The 21,184-nt window shown below is 36.2% G+C and overlaps 1 long non-coding RNA gene and 1 other non-coding gene across 2 annotated transcripts; one reads left to right on the top strand and one right to left on the bottom strand.

Moving 5' to 3' along the window:
• Positions 1–8,351: 8,351 nt before the first annotated feature.
• On the bottom strand, positions 8,352–8,445 carry LOC147491570 (small nucleolar RNA SNORD96 family). The gene has a single exon (XR_015200589.1). It is a non-coding gene; the product is annotated as a small nucleolar RNA SNORD96 family (small nucleolar RNA).
• A 1,528-nt stretch (positions 8,446–9,973) lies between these two features.
• Positions 9,974–20,015, top strand: LOC147491569 (uncharacterized). Its single transcript, XR_015198443.1, has 4 exons — positions 9,974–10,098; positions 10,610–10,711; positions 13,495–13,583; positions 19,964–20,015. It is a non-coding gene; the product is annotated as an uncharacterized LOC147491569 (long non-coding RNA).
• Positions 20,016–21,184: the final 1,169 nt, after the last annotated feature.

The following is a 21,184-nucleotide window of genomic DNA, read 5'->3' as shown; positions in this document are numbered from 1 at the left end:
TTGATTTTACAAAGATTCAGATTTCCTATAGTATTCATTAATTGGTTGAAGATGTGATATTCCTCTCCTTCTTACTCTTTACTGATTAATGGATCCTCTGAAGGTTTTTTTGCTGGTAAAAAGGGGCTTCGTCAAGGTGATCCAGTATCCCCTTTCTTGTTTGTGTTGGTGATGGAGGTGTTAAGTGGTTTGCTTCAGAAGGGGTTGGTTACAAAGTCTTTATCTACTCACTCAAAATGCAAGAAGCTTGGTCTTACTCACTTGAGCTTTGCAGATGATGTGATTGTTTACTGTAAAGGTGAGTTAGCTTCGGTGGAAGCTATCAAAGACATCCTTGATTCTTTTGCTCGAGCAACATGACTTCATCTAAGTAACTCTAAAACAACTTTACTCTCTGGTAGTATGAGTTATATAGAGAGTAATGAGCTGGCTGGAGTCATGGATGTGGCATTGGCTGTCTTACCAGTTACATATTTGGGGCTCCCTCTTACCTCTTCTAGATTGGGGGTTAAAGAATGTCTTTCGCTGATTGAAAGAATGACTGGTAGAATAGAATACTGGAAAAATAGATGTTTGTCAAAAGCAGGAAGACTAGAACTTATCAAATCTGTTCTTACTTCTTTCCAAGTGTATTGAGCGCGGTCTTTTGTCCTTCCTAAACAGGTCCTTGATAAGGTAGCTAAAATTTGTAATAGGTTCTTATGGGCAGGACCGGACATGAAACACAAAACGCACCATGCGAGTCATGATGTCCTGAGGTACTCTAAAGAACAAGGTGGGTTAGGAATTGTTAACCCGAGAACATGGAACTCTGCTTCTTATTGTTGACTGATTTATAGAATTACTGCAAAGGACCAATCAATTTGGGTGGAGTGGACATGGAGGCAGCAGATAAAGGACAAATTCTTTTGGACAATGAAAGTGCCAAGTAAGTGCTCATGGGTGTGGAGGTGTATCTTGCAACACAGAGAAACATCTAGAAAATATATCAAGTATGTTATAGCTAATGGAGAGGATACTTGGTTCTGGCATGATCCGTGGCTAACAGAGGTACCTTTGTGGCTTCAACCTTCTATTAGAAATCTCTTTGACTTTCCAATAGATACAAAGGTTAGTCATGTAATCTTTGAGGGGAGGTGGAATGATAGAATCAGAAACATAGAGGATGAGGATTTGAGAAAGAAGATACTACAAGTCTAAATCAACAATTTTGTTGAAAGGGATAGAGTAGTTTGGACCCCCTCAGTCACAGGAGCCTATACATCCAAGTTTGCGTATATGGCTCAGAGAAAGATTAGGGAGGAGGTTAAATGGTACAAGATAGTTTGGGGGAAGTTGGTGGTTCCTAAACACTCTTTTACTATGTGGCAATTATTTGTGGTTTCCCTACCAACTCAGGATAGATTAATAAGGAAGAAGGTGTTGAGCCATTCGAGTTGTTGCCTTTGTGACTGCTCAATTGAATTTTCTAAACACCTCTATTTTGATTGTCCGTTTTCTAAGGATGTGTGGAGTAAGGTTAAAAAGTAAATAGGAATGGGTGGTTCTATTAATGACTCGACCACTGAATGGTATGGTATTTTTCGGAAATGCATGATGAACACCACAAAGAGCGAAGTGTGGAGAACCTTTGTGGCAGCTACAATACATGAGATCTGGGCAGAAAGAAGAAGGTGGAGAATGAATCAGATGAAGTATACAGCTCAGGAACTTTGTAACAAGATTGTTAATGATATGCAATTGTATCTTCAGAGGAAGTTAGTAGAGGTTGAAGACTCTATTGAATTAAGAGTTCTGATGTCGAGGTTGAACATTGAAGTGAGCTTCCAGTCTAAGCATGCTACATGGATCAAATGGATCAATCCAGCAGAAGACGTGATTATGTTGAACATTGATGGCGCAGTAGGTGAGTACAATGGCTTTGGGGGTTTAGAATTGGCAAGGTACTAGTTCATCCCCGAGTAAATCAGTTATTGGCCAAGAATTGCGAGCTATAGTGGAAGGTTTGAAGGCAGCCATTAATAGAGGGTACAAGAAAATCACGGTGTGTTCGGACTCACTCAGAGCAGTCAACATATTGAATGGGAGGGAGATAGCACCATGGTATTGTGACAATATTGTTGCGTCCTTTACAGTGTTTAGAAACCGATTTGAGGTGCTAGATGTAAATCATATTTGCAGGGAAGGTAATCAGGTGGCGGACTACCTTTCAAAACTGTGTAAGTCTTGGGATGATAGTATTTCTTTCCTACTGCCACCATTAGATAGAAGAGCTACCAACTCTGGTAGAGATGGATAGGGTGGGAACCATGTACTTGAGAAGGTAATCAATACAGGTTGAGGTCTGCCAAAACCTCTAACTTCAAAAAAAAAAAAAAAAAAACTTATTACTAGTTCTCAAGTTGTCATTGTGCTTGAAAGTTTTTTGCAGCAAGCCATTTAACATGGGTTGGTAGGCTCCAACAGTAGTTTATAGGAATTTGTTGGTTTTGCCATATTGGAGTGGTTTTGAGTTTTGAGTTATTAGTTTTTCCTTGCTAATTGGAATGTTTTTTTCCTTAACTTGGAGCTAGATAAGCTTTGATGATTTTGCAAAAACATTGATTTCTTGGTTATTGTTTTCCATTCGGTTCACTACTTTTTGTGATATTGACATAGTAGAGTGGGAATGCCAACTTTTACTTTAAAAATGCATTTTTTCCTGCATGGTATGTGGTTTCACAAACAAACTTATGAATCGAGAACTCATACATACACTATGTTAGCTGGTTTAGATTTAAAGAGTTCATGTTTTGGTCTATACATGTTGTGTTATGACCATTAATACCATTTCATTTTGCGCACTGGTGACATCGGTTGGCTAATTTCATATATGAATGAACCTTTATTCTTTTGTTACACCATGAAATAGTTGACAAGACCCACCTTGATTTCCTCTTTGATTTCCCTCTATTTTACAGCCACTACATGTAGGTTTTAATGGCATTTTTTTGAAAAAATATGGTCATTAGGAACACATAGTGTTATTTGTTTGAAACAAAGCTGAGAAAATGGAGAGAGTTGGGATTAATTTGCTTATGGATTTTATGATTGATTCTACAAAGTCAAAAATCATATAAGAATATTCCTGGCCAAGCAGAAAGATTTGGATCAGTGTCATTGGGGTAGGACATAAAGAAATATCTCATCTTTCATGGAAAACGAAGGGTTGAGTCTATGATGTATTAGGTACGATGCAATATGCTTAGATTGAAATAGAAATGTTTACTTAACCATCATATTAATGTGCGGCGAGAAAAAACAATGTTAATTTGATGTTGAAGAGGTTTTCTCAAGGGTTTGGATTGAGCTATTTACATATTTGTACTACCCATGCTTACTATCTACATTTCATTTAGAGAAGTGGTTAGCCACTTCAAGTAGTTGAATGTTACAATTTTTGCCCTGTGATTTGCGTAAGTTTGTGGATTCAGTTTGTTAACACTAAGTGAAGTACTTTTAATTTGGACTGTCAGACAACAAGGAATTTGTATATGGGTCTGGTGTTGTTCTAGCCTTTTCAAGGGTTTGGATTGAGCAACTGATGTACATGATTACCCTATGTTAAAATGAATTACATATACTGAATGTGGTATATTTACGTTTAGGGTATTATTACATTCTTCAAGGGTACAATGAAAAACATTTGGCATGTCAGAATTTTTAACTGTTTGGGTACCAAACCTAAATTGCCAAGGTCAACAGTCCTCTTTCCATGTAAATGGCTACCACCATCTATGTCTTTCTCTACAAGGAATACCGATGGTGTTGTGAAAGGGAACTAACCCAAGATCAGTAGGCATTGGAGTTGTGTGCAGGGACAGTGCAAGTCAAGTTGTAGGGGGGACAATGCATCATATTTCCAATTTTAATTTTTCCAGTCACATGTGGACTCAAAGTCTTACAACCGACTTTGGCTAATTTTGATCTTAAATTTTGTAGGAGTTGGTTACAAATATTGTATGATCATTACACATGCTATGTGTAAAAGGTGGCGACTGTATTACTTAATATTGAGTTTTTGGTGTCTTTTGCATAACTATTGCTAGTGTTTTAAGTGTTTAATATTGGTGCTCTTATTCTAGAACTTGATCAGAGTTCAAAGGTTAGTTTGTGCTTACCACTATGTTATACAATTATTATTTGTTTTGCAGTCAAGTAAGATAACTGAATGAACTCTTCAAGTCTGTGAATAATGGTGGCGCCATGCACAATAATAACAATGAACAAAGCATGTCATGCAATTTGGAGAGCTCTCTTTTTGTCTATTGTTTAACTTGCAGCTATACTTATTTTTGTTGAAGAGAGTTGCTATTTTAGAGTGCTTCAAGCAGATTGACAATGAAGCAACAATTATATGACATGCAACTTAAGAGGGAGAGAAGGGAGGATTTAACTTATGCGACACGTAAAGACAACTGAAGCAAAGAGTATTAGGTGGTGATTTAATTTTGCTAAGACAACTGAAAAAAGTCGGGTGATTCAAAACGTACCTAAGCAAAGCATTAGGTGATCTGAGGATGCTAACCAATGCGGCAAAGAGCCTTGGTTATGCAATATTCATGTAATTATTTGAACTGCAAAATGTTTCGTCGCTGTCCGGTGTTTGTGATCATTATGTGTTCAACTTAATTAGGTCTCTTACTGGGTTTCATATTAATCAATACTCATTTATGTAGTTTATCAATTAAAGGATGTAAGATTTTTGTTATTAGGAATCTATCGAGTACTTTCTTAGTGATTGGGTTTATTGTGATTATTCTTTTCAATCTATTTTTTTTGTTATGTTGGTCTATTTTTTATTAACCTGAATTAACTATGTCAAACTCTTTTGGGATGAATTTGATTAGTTTGTAGATTTGGTGTTGTGTTCCCATAAATTTTGTGTGTACCACTTCAAAATAAAAAGTCTATATATTCCAATATAGGCCACACATTTTAAAAAATTAGGGTGTATCAAGATTAATGCCACAAACAACATAATAATTAAGCACCTCATAAGTCATAACAAACCACTACGGCATGGGTAATACCTACTGAGTGATCCTGATTTTTCTTACCCACTTTTACCATCATATGTTTCAATTTTTAAATCCGAAGTTTATTTTACTTCGTTAAGAAAATTTGTTTGCTTTCTATTTTGTTGTTTCTTACATGTCATAATAAGCACCTCCAATCAATATTCATAACCAATCGTGTCGTATGCACGGGCTATACGTAGTAGCATAACAAGTTACTGTTGAAAATAATATATATTGTAAATAAATTGCTGCAAGTCTAGACTACATTAGCGAAATACTACAAATGGTTACAATTGTAAACAGTGACGATCATCAGTACATTGTCGTTTTTCATTAACAGATTGTCATTTAATATGTACTATTCTTTTTGGTTGTTGTTATGGGTGTATTCTTAGTTGGCAAAATAGTTCATTAAAGAACTTTAATACCAAATCAAAACCAAAATTTGAATACACCAACTTGCGTTTAATTCTTACATACCCAACATTTGAAGTCAATATTCAAAATTATGAAACTCAATTCGAAAATGTAGTAGTGCAAAACCACGTACAATGTACAAATGTAGTACAACACAAGCACTAACAACTACATTACTTTTTCACATGTACCATGAAAAGTTTATAAAAGAAAATTTTATACAACTAACACTATCTTCTTTAACATGACACAATCTAATTACACCTACCACATTCCACTCACCAATCATCTTAGTCAATCTTACTCTGAATAAGTAGTTACATTACAAGATAGTAAAGATAATCAGGTGCTCTGAGCCTCTTACAATTGTTTCTCCTCCTCTTAGAACTAAGTACTCAAACCCTAGTCTCTCAAAACATGGTAAACCTCGTGATTTTTTCGACCTCCCAAATAAGTGATTAAAGAAAAAAGCCTCCATGTTTGTATATAGGGTTTCTCTAACCCTTGGAAGATCGGCATTGGTCTTGTTATGCAGCTTCTTGAGATCCGGGTTCTCCGATTTTTTGAAGATCTTATCTTGTATGAAGACCAAAGCCCTAGGTTTTGTGGGTGTTCTAAGTCTAGCATCTCTCAGTAAGTGTCATGGGTTCAAATAGTCCATATATTTAACCATTAAATTGTTTGTCAAAATGGGCTAACATAAAATCAGACATCACTTGGTTAGGCCATCATTTATTGGGCTTAAATTGCCTTTTTGTCGTGGAGTTTTATAATTGTCGCGATTTGTTTGTGGAGACTTTCGAGTAGATCCAACAAGTTTGAAGTCGGTCCGAAAAGAAGATCTTTAACCATTTTGGTGGAGTTTATGTTGAGAAGACAAGATGTTTAGTGTTCTTGTTTGCTGACTATTTTTGCTTGCTATAGAATTATTAAACTTATTTTGAATGAATACAATCTTATTCAAAAAAAAAAAACATTACAAAGAACAAGTAATCCTTTAAAACATGGTAATTAAGACCTCTTAAATAACCAAATTAAAGCCTCCATGCTTAATAAATCCTGCATTTAGCAAACAACCTATATTTCAGTGTGCGTGGTAACATATATTTAACCATAAATACAAAATAGTAACATAAAATCAGACATCACTTGGAGTGACGATCCCCTTTAAATTGCCTTTAGAGTAAAACATTTGCAGCATCTTTAACCATTTCAAGTCTATTTTAAAGGATTTAAACTATTTTGATTTATTTATTTATTATTAAAAAAAAAAAAAAAAAAAAATCAACTATTAATCCTTTAGTGGTGTGTAGTTGGTAAAGCAAGGTCTGAAATTGTTATATTTTTCTTCCTTAATCATTTCTCAAAAATATAATTGGGGTTTGGACAAATTTTTTCATTTATTTATTTAAATTATATTGTTTGGTGTGTGTGTGTTAGATTAAACTATGAGATTCTTACCCCTATTAATCAGCCAAGATATGGATAACAAATACATTGCCTCAAATCTTACATTACATCGTCGAACTAGCATAACAAGTTACGTACAGTTGAAAATAATATATTGCAAATAAATTGTCGCAAGTCTAGACTACATTGATGAAATACTACAAATGGTTACAATTGCAAACAATGATGATCATCAGTACATTGTTGTTTTCTATTAACAGATTGTCATTTTAATATGTATTATTCAATTCGTTTTAGTTAGTTGTTGTTATGGGTGTATTCTTAGTTGGCAAAATAGTTCATTAAATAACTTTTAACACCAAATCAAAACCAAAATTTGAATACACCGACTTACGTTTGATTCTTACATATCCACAATTTTAACCCACAACATTTGAAGTTAATATTCAAAACTATGAAACACAATTCGACAATGTAGTAGTTCAAAACCACAATGTACAAATATAGTACAACACAAATACTAACAAGTAACAACTACATTACTTTTTAACATGTACCAAGAAAAATTTATAAAAGAAACTTTATACAACTAACACTATCTTCTCAATACTCAATAAACATCACACCTACTTCCACATTCCACTCTCCAATCATCTTAGTCAATCTTACTTTGAATAAGTGGTTACATTTACAAAAACAAGTACAAAATGACTTAAAACATGACAATTAATACCTCTTAGATAACCAAAGCCTCCATGCTTAATAAATCATGTATTTGGCAAACAACCTATATATATTACAATATGAGTGGTAATTAACATATATTTTACCATAAATACAAATAAATACAAGGATAAAAGAATGTTGAATGCCATTTTTACCATAATCTTATGAATTTGATATATGCATATATAAGAACTAAGACTACCAATAATTTTGTATTATGACATAATTCATCTTAACAACTAGCTTTGTTGTAAACTCACTGGAGAACCCAACTGTCATAGCTTTTGCAACCATCTCAAATGACAAGGAATTCAAAATAGCTTTCCCCTACCATTTGAAAGCTGAGAACCAAAGAATCACATTCAAATCTAATAAGCATGTTTCCATGTAAAACAAGACATCCAACGTGAACTTAACATTCGCAATCGATAAATTCTCTGAGTATAAATTAAAAAACCTCAACTTAAGAAACCCAATTATTTTTATTGATATAGAGCCTCGAATTGCAGAATATCAACAAGGTATTAAAGCTAATCAGTCCTAAACAATGGTGTTCTTGTTCTTTATATCTGATATCCTCACAGGCACTCAAACATTTCTACATAGTGAACTGCTAAATAAATAACTTAATTTGAAACCAACATAGCCACAATCAAATTCATAGAGTACATATAGAAGTACATAGACACTAATATTACATAACTAAGCAAGGCAAATGCTAGTTTAATTTCGTTACAAGTGCCTCAGAATTGCAGAAAAATCAACATGGATTTAAATCCTATCAATCTCGACAGATGGTATAATTATTGTTATCTTATTTACTCATAGGCACACCAACCATTAAACTATGAGTTGATTGCCCTTATTAATCAATCAATAAGATATCTCAATTAGTAGAGTATACCATAATTAACATGGACATTTAAATTTGACCAACCTTTTTTCTACCATGAAATACCCTTGAAAAAATATTAAAATCAATTATTCAATGCTTTTAAGAAAGACTACTTAGTCATTTCAAAATTTACTACCATCTATACCCTTAAAATTATATAGTAACTTAAGGACGTATGTGTAAATTCAGGTCGGAAATCAACTATACGCCCCTATTCAATTGTTCGCGACTTACCCATCATTGATTGCCCAAATAATTACCTTTTATGAAATTAAATTCAAGAAACCAACCGTCTCTCTTCCACTTTACGGCTCCCCCTCTTTTGCAAACAGAAAATGAAATAATATCAGCCATCGTTCTCTCTCTTCCAATTGAGTTCTCCCACAAATAATCGAACGTCTCAACCAAGCCTTCAGTCAAGACAATTCAAGTAGGCCTTTTTGTTTCTTAACATCCTTTTTTTGCTTTGGCTAGAGAGTTGATCAATTTGCTGTTGCTGTAGCGTCTTGATGGCGATATAATAGATTGTGTTATATAAACTATATAAAAAACACGTAATACATATCTCTGTTGAGTTATTTATATGTGTTTTGTTTGGAGCAACAGAACTTCAATTGGATGCACAAGAAATTCCATCGCACTGCTGGTGGCTACATGGTTTCTCCAAAGAAAGGTACGAAGCAAATATGAAACTCACACTAACGTCATAGTTAAATCTTAATTCTTAATACTGCACATTTATATTCTTCAAGTGATTATTTGGAGTGAGGGTGTAACTTTTGAATATTCATCAGCTAAGTAAGCCATTTTCGTTATCTGTGAAAGTAATCCAATGTATACAAATAGAAGCCAAAGAACGAGTTTGTAGTTCGCTTTCTGCCATTCTATTTAGCCTAATAGAGTAATTTAGATGTGTGAACAATTTTTTTTAAGGTGACACGACTTTTAGCTAGCGAATGGCCGACTCAACAAAGGCTAAGCCGCAGTTTATCTCTCTTTTGTATAAGTCCATACATAGTTACATACACGCAACAGAGAACAATGGCATCACAACTTTTCAACACCAATTTGTTTTCTCGACACTTAAATGTACAGAATAAAGGACACTGGGTAGGCAAAAGCTGTAGAATATATCCAATTTAGATTTTGATCTCCCTCAGTTACTCTAGAGAGTTGATCAAGTTGCTGTTGTTGTATAGTCCTGATGTCGATATAATAGATTGTGTTCTATCTCACCAACAACTAGCTTTTGATCACCGTCATTTACAAGGACAAAAACCTTTGGTAATGGATATTGGTGCTTGGATTTTCTCTTAATGCAAGAAACATGTAAGAGAACATACCGTTAAGAACATAAAGTTTTTCCTTATCTCTGCTTTGTAGAATCCACCGGAAAGACCAAATGGCAACAACGCAATGAATGTTAAGGTTTCCAGTTATGGTCACTTTATGGTGAATTATGTTATGAAGGAACATTTCCCATTAGAAGAATAACAGAAGAAGATATATTAAGAGCAAGTTCTGTGCAAAGATTTGGAAGCAAAGTAGGCAAGGCCGGTTAGACGCGATTCATCAAGCAGTGACCATGAGGTTAGTACATAATCTTTCATTAAGGTTTTTCCATGAAATTCAACCAAGCTCAATCACCAAATTAAAGTGTACGTACCACTTCAATTAAATTCCTCTTTTCTTAATGGCTGGAATGCTTTTGCTAATCAATTTTTAGTAACTTCCCACCCACAATGAAAGTGTATGTATCTCTTAAAAAGCGTTTATAGAGTAATCCATTGAATGCAAATGTTCTGACTGAGAAATTGATTGGACAAGTTCCACTATCATATAATGAAATATAAGAAATTAGGCAATGAAGCTTTAGAAAACAAGATAACAGACACAAACATAGTGGAAAAGAGAGTATGGTGATTTCTTATTGAACACAATTTGAAAATCATGTATGTTTCGATTAGCAAGTTACATAATTTGAAATCAGGTATGTTTCTTTTTCCCCCCCAAATCTCTCATTCAAACAAATTTCAAAGTCAATTTCTATTTTATTAGTTCTTATGGTTTTTACCTTCCATCGGATTTGGTCCTATTGCAGGTATCCATCGGATTTGGTCCTATTGTAGGTACGGGATTATCGAAAGGCTTTATCTGACTCAGAGATATTTGTTCTTGATTAAATTTGCCCACCCTCAACTAGGTGAGAGATGCTGGTTTCTATTTCTACATGCACTTAGGATAGCAAAGTTGGTGTTTGAATATCACTAACACTTGCAGAGGTGCCCCGGCAAACTATCTCATATTTTATTTTATGTTGATTGGATTATTGTTCTATTTGGAAGCATATTTACACAGCTTAGTCCTTTCTTGCTATCAGGTTATTAGTATAAAGGAAGTAATGCTTGATAAAGATAGTTGAATGTTACAACTTATGCATTGATTTAATATATTGTGACACAAAACTTGATTGTTTATAATTTTTTCTATGTTGTTGTTCATACATTGATGGGTATTTACGCATAAGGTTCGGATTAGCCAGAATTGAATACAGGCCTGAGTGTGGTCATTAGTCATTATTGGTATTCTTTTGATCAATCTTTTGTAGTTTAGATTTTATAACTTTTCATTTTAACGATTTATGTGCCATGATTTCACCATGAAAGAGACTAATTTCACCTGTAGCAGCCGAGTCCGCTTTGAATTCTAACATGTGTTGCTCCTGGTTGTTAAACCTTGCTACGATCGCCTGCTATCATTATATTCCCCTTCTTAAAACTTGACACTATTCGAACAAGCCCGCCCCTTAGGAGATGCCCTCTTTTCAAAACTTTCCAACCCCTTCTCCTGCTTCCTAAATTTGATGATTTGCTTTCATAATCGTTTTTAATTTGATGGTTTTGAATTGCGTTTTTTTTTAATTTCATTTTCATTAACTCATACTTGGGAATGTTGAATATTTTTTGTTTGGTTTGGCAATAGTGGTGACTTACTAAGTCTTCATTTGGGCTTGCATTTGGGTCAATGCTCATTTTTATTAGTGGTTTCCTAGTGCCTTAATGACTGAAATGGAGCCATGGGTTTGAGAAACATACGAACGCGGCTATCATTATTGTGCAAGATGAGGATGTACACATTTTCCTAATGTGTCAACGAGCATACATCTAAGATCCTAAATACTCATACATCTGTGTATTATAACTTGACAATCCTGGAATGAAGCTCTGCTATGTGATTAAGAGAATGACATTGCACTTTAGTTGGATATAATATGATAAACCTTTTAAGAAGACATTGCACTTAAAATAGTCCATATTAGACAACTTTTAATTTAGCTTATCATACTAAAAATGGACATAGCAAATTTAGTTGAACATAGCACCTTTAATCCAGGCGGTTTATATTGTATGTGATAATGGGTAGATATTTTGTAAATTTGTTATGTTTTCTTCATTCTGGATGGTATAATTATTTCACTTTCTTTGCTCTTTTGACTTTGATGTTTATAATAGACTATATGGTTTGTTTATTAAAGTTGTATGCTTCGATATGCTTAAGTCCTAGCCGATGTTCTATATCACCATTTAGTAACAAACAAGAACAACGTCCTCTTGGTATCATTTATGTTATGTTCATTGGATGGGCTTGGTAAAAAAAAAGATCTCTTCGACAACTCTAATCTTATCCTCTATGGTTATCCAACCATGTATGGGGCTTGCAAAGTTCATTACATATTAAATCAGCTGGCATCGATTCTAATACGATTGATTCTATTGTCGTTATGATGTTAGCCTTTGGACATAGTATGATTTGCTAAATGGAAATTGACATCTTACAATAGCCACGCATTAAATCAGTGGCTACCATGTTCACAAAGTGATAATTTTGCCTTTTGTGTGCGTGTGTTTATTCGAATCATAACTTCCACAATCTCAGTGCTGATAAGCTAACAGGATGCTTTTTTAAAATGGCCATGCCTCTGGTGCTTTTGTTTTTGAGCCATTCAGGTGCAAGACAAGCTTACATGTATACTTAGAACAATCATTTTTTAAATATTTATCGAACTCTTTGATCAGTATGCAAACCATAACTATTTGCAACTTCTCTTAGATTTGTTGTTTTTATATATTTCTGGTTTTGATTTCACCTGTCTTGCTTTGTGGCCAACTACACTATGCTTTCGTGGTCCTTTGCCCTTTACCACACCTTTAACCAAGTAGGTTTTTTGTTTCAGTTTTAATGTTTCCAACATGCCTTGATTCGTTACCAAAACAAAGTCTGCAATGATTAGGTAACTGGAAATCCGACAATTCTTCACACCTACCTACGCATATTTGATGTCCCTTCCCATTCTTTACCATGACTGGGCATATGCCTAATCTAACACTACGTGACCAACTTCTTGGTTGGAATGATTTAAAACCTAATTTCGTATATGCATGTTTAATTATTTATAACTGTTTTGTTTATAGGTCATTTCGTGATACACAATCCCTCTACGGCGTCTCATTTTGCTTGATGTGGTTCAGCCTGTATGGTTTTACTCTACCACTAGAATTATGGTCAAGTCTCATTGTGCCCCTCATAGTCATCGACACAATAGCCATGGATAGTTTTTTATTCATCTCGGCTATGATTAGGTTCTTCATTAACATTGTTTAGATCAAAATCACTTACGTTATAAAAAGCATTTTGAGCCTTATAACGATCATTCTAATACAGTCTTTACATATTCATTGGATGCTGTGATATAAAAAAGGCTTAAATAAAAAAGGATGATCCCAGTTCACTTTCAAATTTATACTATAATTATAATTATTAGATTAGTGTTACATAGGAAGGGCCCAAGGTAGGATCAAGTCAAGCAGCCGTCATAGGCAATGCTTCTACAACATCAATAGCCAATTTTCCCCCATTGGGAGGGGTATGGAGCCTTTTGTACGTTTCCACAAGTTTTTTTTACCTTTTCTCTTTTGTTGTTTGCAGTCAATACGGTTCAGAAGCACTCTGTCGATCTTTTGAGCTGTGTGCATCGCTATAAGGATAAGTTTATCTTCGCCCAATTTGAATTTTAGGTGAGTTGGCTTCACTCTTGAACATCTTCTTCCTTCTTGAAACCGGTATTGTTCAAATAAAAGTCGTCTATTGGGATATTTAGGATCACTCATATTTACCATCTTTGCATGAATCGCATTTAATCAATTTCGATAACAAATTTGTCAGCGTGCACTTCTGGATAAACATAAGTACATTCCGCAACTTATTTTAGTTTTAGATTTACCGCGTAGCTAACCAAATATGATGATGTTATTTTAATTGTCTAGACCATCAACAACTATATATTTAATTATTTATTCTTATTAGCCTCGTGTGCTTTAAGGTATGTTTAACTTATTTGTGTTTTCTATTCAAATGTGGACTATTATATCTTTTCGTTTTGTTTTATTAATTTGCTAAATTTTTGTTGTCTGCGCTGTTTCGTATCTCAACATTTTCGAATCTGTTCAGCTAGGAGTGGATTAGTAACTCCCTAGATATCATTTCTTTTCCTACCTTTGAAAAGTGGTCTGTGCAGCCAACATATTTTCTGTTTACAACCATTTAGACATGGATGCGCATGAGGAGCACCCAAGCTTGAGTTCCCTTAGTGATCGTGACGTATGGCAACAACAACAACAAAACCGGCATAATCGAGAAAAAGAAAGAGTAAGCAATATGAGCTCAGAACAAATGACCCAGTGAAGGGAACGTAGGCGAATCAATTATTATCAACGAATCCGAAACCAAAGAAATGAAGAATTGACTTCTCAGAGAGAGCGCATACGTGTAGCGTGGCGTGCCCCCTCAATCGTTTCTTGCTGATGGATCGTTGGACTCCAACAATTCGACGCCTCCCAAGTTAATCCAAGGCCGACACCCATCTAGAGATGTTTCACACGTATTGCTTTATAGAGAACGTGATTTGCAACGAAGACGTCTGACTCATATGAGGCAATATACTTGGAACTGTATTAATGCAACGGCATCTACATCGGAAATTGGTGGCAATGATGGTAACTACCCCTACTAATTACTTATCCGCTTAGATTCACAACCGATTATTTATCTAGGGAAAATGAATGGACTCTAATCAGGTTTGGGCATCCTTGCTGATGATATTCCTGACGACTATGCTATCAATAACGTTAGCTTGAATAGGGTCGACATCCAGATCAGCAGTGGCAGCGAAGGCGAGCCTTTTGAAGGTTACATGTGAACCTTACTCTTTACCCAATAATAAATTTGTTATTTTCGTTTACGTATCTTGCAATACAAGGACCTTTATTTATTTTGTAGACACTGATGTTGATCACGGGGATTTCTGTGTTGATGTCATTAATCCATTCAATGGGATTAATACTGTAATTCACTCTGATGATGTCGGGGGGAACCATGAGGGTTCAAGAGAAGAAGTACTTCCTATGCAAGGTTAAAATTTGCCCTTGAATTAAGTGTATCTATTTTTGTCTTTTGGGGTTTTTTGCTGCTAGGCTTCCGTGATTAATACATTGACTTAGAAGAGTGTGTTGCCTTAGATAACGGTCAGATCTGCCGGAGGAGGGGAGACACGGCTAGAAAAAGGCGGAATCATAATTGTGCACGAGGCTATGACAACTCTTCATATGTTCAGACACATCGTTTACCACAAGCTACAAATTGTCCATGATGCCAAGCGAAACTGTTCCGTCGCGAACTGCCTAGTTTTTGCTGCTCAAATGGGACAATAAACTTGCCAGCTTTAGCAGCACCGACTGAGTTGGTTAATTTATTTACATCTCCATCAACTACTGTCGTCGATTTTAGGAAGAACATACGTGCATATAATCATGTCTTCTCATTTACTTCTATGGGGGTTAAGATAGACGATGATCTAGATGATGGTCGAGAAGGAATTTACACGTATAAAGCCCGGGGCTCTATTTATCACCGTATCAGAAGCCTTTTACCCAGTCCTGGTCACAGACCTAGATTTCTTCAAATGTATATATACGATACAGATCATGAGCTTGACAATCGTATGGCTAAAAATGGAGTGTTGGACAGATGGGTATTGGCTATCATTCATAATGTTTTAAAGGAGAATCCGTATGTCAAGATTTTTCGCCAAGTTTCCCAGAGGTTGTCATCACTGAATCTTCGTCTGCTTATTAGAGATAAACCTAACAGGAGTACATCAATATAGCATGCCTACATCTTCTCAAGTGGTAGCGATCTTAGTTGGTGGTGAGGATCCAAGTAACCTAAATGAAAGGGACATTATAGCTCAAAGAATATCTGGAGAGTTTGAGAATGTTCCCAACACGGCCGGCTATTATGATCCATTTCAATACCCTCTTCTACTCCCTCATGGCAGCCCGAGATGGAATTTGCATATGTTCCGTTCTAATAGAAAACGACTCACGAGTCAACAATTTTATTGTTACTTGCTCCAAGTAAGCCTTCAACTTTGATCTATTTAGTGTTTTGTTCTGTATTGGTTTTCCAAAACAATTACCTGACCAATGTCTTCTCCCATTGTTAGATTCGACCAAATGATCCACTTCTACTTCTCCGTAGTGGCCGTCTTTTGCAACAATACATAGTTGACAACTATGTTAAAATATCAACTCTGAGATTAAGGTGGATACGTGATCACCAACAAGAAATTAGGGCTGAGCTTTATCAAGGACTGCAAGACTCTTTAAGCTCAGGAGAAATCCATCCAGGTGTGTATTAAGTTTTATAATTTATTACCATTTAACCGGTTAGACATCCTTATATCCATCTTTTAAAAATATTTAGGTAATGTTGGACGCAAAACAATCTTGCCTGCATCTTTTGTTGGATGTCCCCGTGACATGCACCGGCGATATCATGATGCTATGGCATTAGTTCAAAAGTATGGGAGGCCGGATTTGTTTATCACAATGACTTGCAATCCGTCTTGGGAGGAGATCACTGATGAGTTGTTAGAAGGTCAAGTTCCAAATGACAGGCCAGATTTGATAGTAAGGATCTTTTGTGCAAAGCTTGAAGAGTTGAAGAATGATTTGTTTACTAAAGGAGTTCTTGGGAAAGTAGTGGCACACGTTCATGTTAATGAATTCTAGAAAAGAGGAATGCCTCATGCACACATCCTTCTAATTCTTGACAAGAATGACAAGCTAACAACTGCTAACGATTATGACCAAATTGTTAGAGCTGAAATTCCAGATCCAAATATTGAACCAGAGCTATATGAGATTGTTGTCAAACACATGATTCATGGACTGTGTGGTGTTGTGAATCCAACATGTGTTTGCATGAAAGATAAAAAATGTACAAGAAATTTCCCAAAACAATTTGCACCAGTAACTAATCAAGGAATTGATTCCTATGCTACATATATGAGGCGAGACAATGGTGCTTTTGCAATTGTCCAGAATCATCGTCGTCGTTACCGTGTCGATAATCGTTGGGTTGTACCCTATAACCCGTGGTTGTTAAAAAAATACAATTGCCATATCAATGTTGAGGTATGCTCGAGCATTAAAAGTGTCAAATATTTGTACAAGTATATCTACAAAGGTTCAGATCGAGTGGCAGTGGAAGTAACATCTACAAACATATAAGAACAAGATGAAATAAAGTAGTATGTAAATGGACGTTGGATTTGCCCACAGGAAGCCCTTTGGAGAATTTTTGAATTCCTGCTTAGTCAGATATACCCATCTGTGTATTCTTTGTAGGTCCATCTTAAGAATATGCATGAGGTAACCTATGAAGGCAACCAACTCATTGAGGATGTTTTGGCTGATGATAAGAACTCCCGCACAATGTTAACATAATTTTTTAAACTTAATAGCATTGATGAGGCTGCTCGGCTATATCTTTATCGTGAGATCCCTGGACATTATGTATGGAACAAGACGTCTAATCATTGGAAAGAAAGAAATAATGGACATAATCGTGTCATTGGAAGGCTTTATGCAGTATCCCCTCTTGAAGGTGAGAGGTACTACTTGAGGGTATTGCTTAATCATGTTCGAGGACCAACATCATTTAAGCATCTACAAACGGTCGGATCTAATGTATACCCCACATTCAAAGAGGCACCTGAAGCATTGAGCCTGCTTGAAAGGGATAATGATGTTCACGAATGTTTGCTTGAAGCATCGAGGATACAAATGCCCTCTTCTCTATAGAAATTATTTGTTACAATCTTGGTCTATTGTAATCCATCTGGAGTTCGCGATTTGTGGAATGAATTCCATAGCTATATGGCCGAAGATTACACCGCGTCGGGTTTGAACTCAACGTATGCGACAGATTGTTTGTTACGCGAACTTCAAGTGTTATTGGAATAGCATGGTCAAAATATTTCGGGCTACGATTTGCCTGCAATCACCGGTGAACATGTCAACCTAGATGATATATCCAATTTGGTTAGAGAGGAACTGTCTATTCCCATTGCTTCAAAAGACATTACTTCTATAAGTAAACTTACTAATGATCAAAGAAATGCTTATGAAAAGATTATCAGTTCGGTCCAATGGAGAGAGGGTGGGGTATATTTCGTTGACGGACCAGGCGGAACAGGCAAAACATACTTATATAAATCCATTCTAGCAAAACTCCGGAGCGAGGGCCAAATTGCTATTGCAACAACAACTTCGGGAATTGCCGCTATAATGATGCCTGGCGGTCATACAGCCCATTCTAGGTTCAAGATTCCAATACCAATTACATCTACATCCACTTGCAAAATAAGCAAGAAGGGCAAATTGGCATGTTTGTTACAACAAACGAGTATACTGATATGGGATAAGGCTACAATGACACATCGTTATGCGTTTGAGGCACTAGACAGAACTTTAAAAGGCATCACAGGTAGTGAATTGCCTTTTGGAGGGAAGGTTTTCATTATGGATGGAGATTTCCGTCAAGTACTCCCTATTGTTTCACGTGGAACAAGAGCACAAACTATTGATGCATGTATTACAAACTCACCACTTTGGGAGAAAGTGCATGTGATACGTCTTAAGGAAAACATGCGAAATTAAAAATGATCCCGCTTTTGCGGAGTTTCTTATGAGCATAGGCGATGGGACTAGACCATTTATTGATGGGGACATGATTGAACTTCCTAGAGATATTGTCGTGCCGTGGGAGAATGAGCATTCACGTGTGGATCTTATAAATGAGATCTTTCCAAGATTACATGAAAATGCCGGTGACATTGACTACATGATTAAGAGGGCAATAATAACTCCTAGGAATGAAACTGTTGAATTAGTGAATGATGAAATAATTGATCAGTTTCCGGGTGAAGAAGTGTCGTATTACTCTTTTGATTCGGTGGGAAATGATTTGCATGGTTTGTACCCTCAAGAGTACTTAAATTCTATCTGTCCCAGTGGTTTGCCTCCTTACCAGTTGAAACTCAAGCTAGGAGCTCCAGTTATTCTAATGAGAAATTTAGATCCTAAGAATGGCCTATGTAATGGAACACGACTAATATGTAGAGGGTTCGACACACATGTAATTGATGCTGAAATCATTACTGGAAATTCAGCTGGTGCTAGAGTTTTCTTGCCCCGCATTCCGTTGCACCCTTCTCAAGATGCAAGGCTACCTTTTGAGCTGACTAGGAAACAATTTCCTATAAAGCTAAGCTTTGCTCTTACAATAAACAAATCACAAGGTCAAACAATACCAAATGTTGGAGTATATTTACCTGAGCATGTTTTCTCCCACGGCCAACTCAATGTTGCTTTATCAAGAGGAGTTTCACAATCTTCGACTAGAGTTTTAGTTAAGAAGGGAACATTGAGGGGTCTCTCTGGAACTTACACTAAAAATGTTGTGTACAACGACATCCTCCGTTCTTGCGATTACAAGGTAGGCTGTTGGTGTCTTCGTTCTTTAGTCAGCCTAATTATTGCTTCATATATCTGTATGTTATTTTAATCTTCCTTACTTCGTACGTTGATTGTGTCTCTTATGTAAACAATATAGAACTACAGTTGCCTCTGCAATTTCCTTGCGTTGTGCACCGGTTAATCCATCGAACGAGGTTTAATGATGTGTAATCATTTGGTGTGTAATTTGACAAGTCAATTGCACTATTTTTTGTTATAGCAAGGAATTTACATAGGTTTTTTCCATGATAAAAATTAATTTTTATGTTGTTCCATTAAGTTCATTTCTGTTGAGCAGATATATGAATTTGTGAAATTATGCCTATACATATCCATTCACATGTGTAACCAAAGGAATTGATATTATACTGCATGTGTTCCTACGGCAATATTAACTACGCGAATTAGGTTTTCTTGATATCACTACATCAAGATTATGTTTGACGAGTTTACGTTTGCTGGGAAGTTATTATATAAAACTGCGGAGTGGATAATGTGTTGTTACAGTTTGTGATAGTTTCTTTAACTAAATGCAGCTTACTTAACTTTGGAGGCAACAAATTTTTCACAAGCGCCAAGGAAGACGAGGTAATTATAACTACCTTAAATTCTACTGTTTGCGTTGTACACTGTTGGTTGCAATGGTATGAGTGCGGAGAGCTCACTTACCTTATTGTTGAGTCTGGGATACCCTGGCGTCAGTGTCGGGAGCCTACTACTACCCTTATTGCTTCCAATATATGTTGAAGCCTATGCCAATTCCTAATTTTTTTGAAGCCTTTATCTACTACCAAGTCCTAAATTACAGTAGAATGGATGAATTCGTCACCACGAAGGGTACTAAACCTGATACTTTTGCTCGGCTGGCTGTGAGGTCAACTGAATAATCAACTCAACTAGGAATCCCGAAACAAAATATGCTGACGAGCTTACCTGTAACAAAGGTGATTATGTTGCTCACATGCCCCATCGCAAACTAAAAAGCAGAGATGAGTTCTTCGGTCGAAAGGCTCCGAGGATAAAGGTTAGGTGGACGTTTTGCACGAATGGTTTACCTAAGAATAGGGTACTATATGATACGGGCAGATTAACCTAACAGCAAAAGCAGGCACTCGTGATAGTCAGTTTTGGTTTTGCTTAGCAGGTCAGGGCATGGGAAGGGATTCCCACAAGGAAGTTGTATCCATTGGGTCAATCATATTCCCTTGGGTACCTAGCTATGTGTGGAACACCTGGGGGGCTATGTTCGGAGCAAATAGATGCCACTGGTACGAGCTTAGGGAAGCGTCCCCGGCATGGGTTACATACATATCCAGTCGATTATATAAGATATAAGATCCCCGCATCAGTTCCTGGTCACGCTACGACGAAAAAGAGTGATTGTGTGGTCAGTCCTTTAGCACTGAAAAGCTGTATCGGCCCTTCTCCCAGGCTTTTAAGATTTTGAAGTCATTGTGGATGGCACGAGTTGAGGAGTAGAGTAGGGTGGATGTTGAAGGCTCTCTTTCGTAAAATCCCTTTTGTGAAATAATAGGTTCTCCCCCTCTTTACTTTTATCTCTATGAGGTGTAGTGGAGAAAGCGCTGGTCAAAGAAAGACACCCACACTAAGATCCGAAGAATCGCGGATCGCCCTGTGCGAGGTGAGGAAAGAGCACCTTGGTCAGTTACATCCGCTAGAGTGTAGGAATCCGATTGGGACATTGAGTTCTTCCGGTAAGAGCCTATCGGGTCGGGTTTCTTTGATCCTTTGATCTT

Source organism: Coptis chinensis, chromosome 6 (genome assembly GCF_015680905.1).
Source record: "Coptis chinensis isolate HL-2020 chromosome 6, ASM1568090v1, whole genome shotgun sequence".
Lineage (NCBI taxonomy): Eukaryota > Viridiplantae > Streptophyta > Magnoliopsida > Ranunculales > Ranunculaceae > Coptis > Coptis chinensis.
The sequence above is the reverse complement of the archived record's forward strand: the minus strand, read 5'-3'. Positions and strand labels throughout refer to the sequence as shown.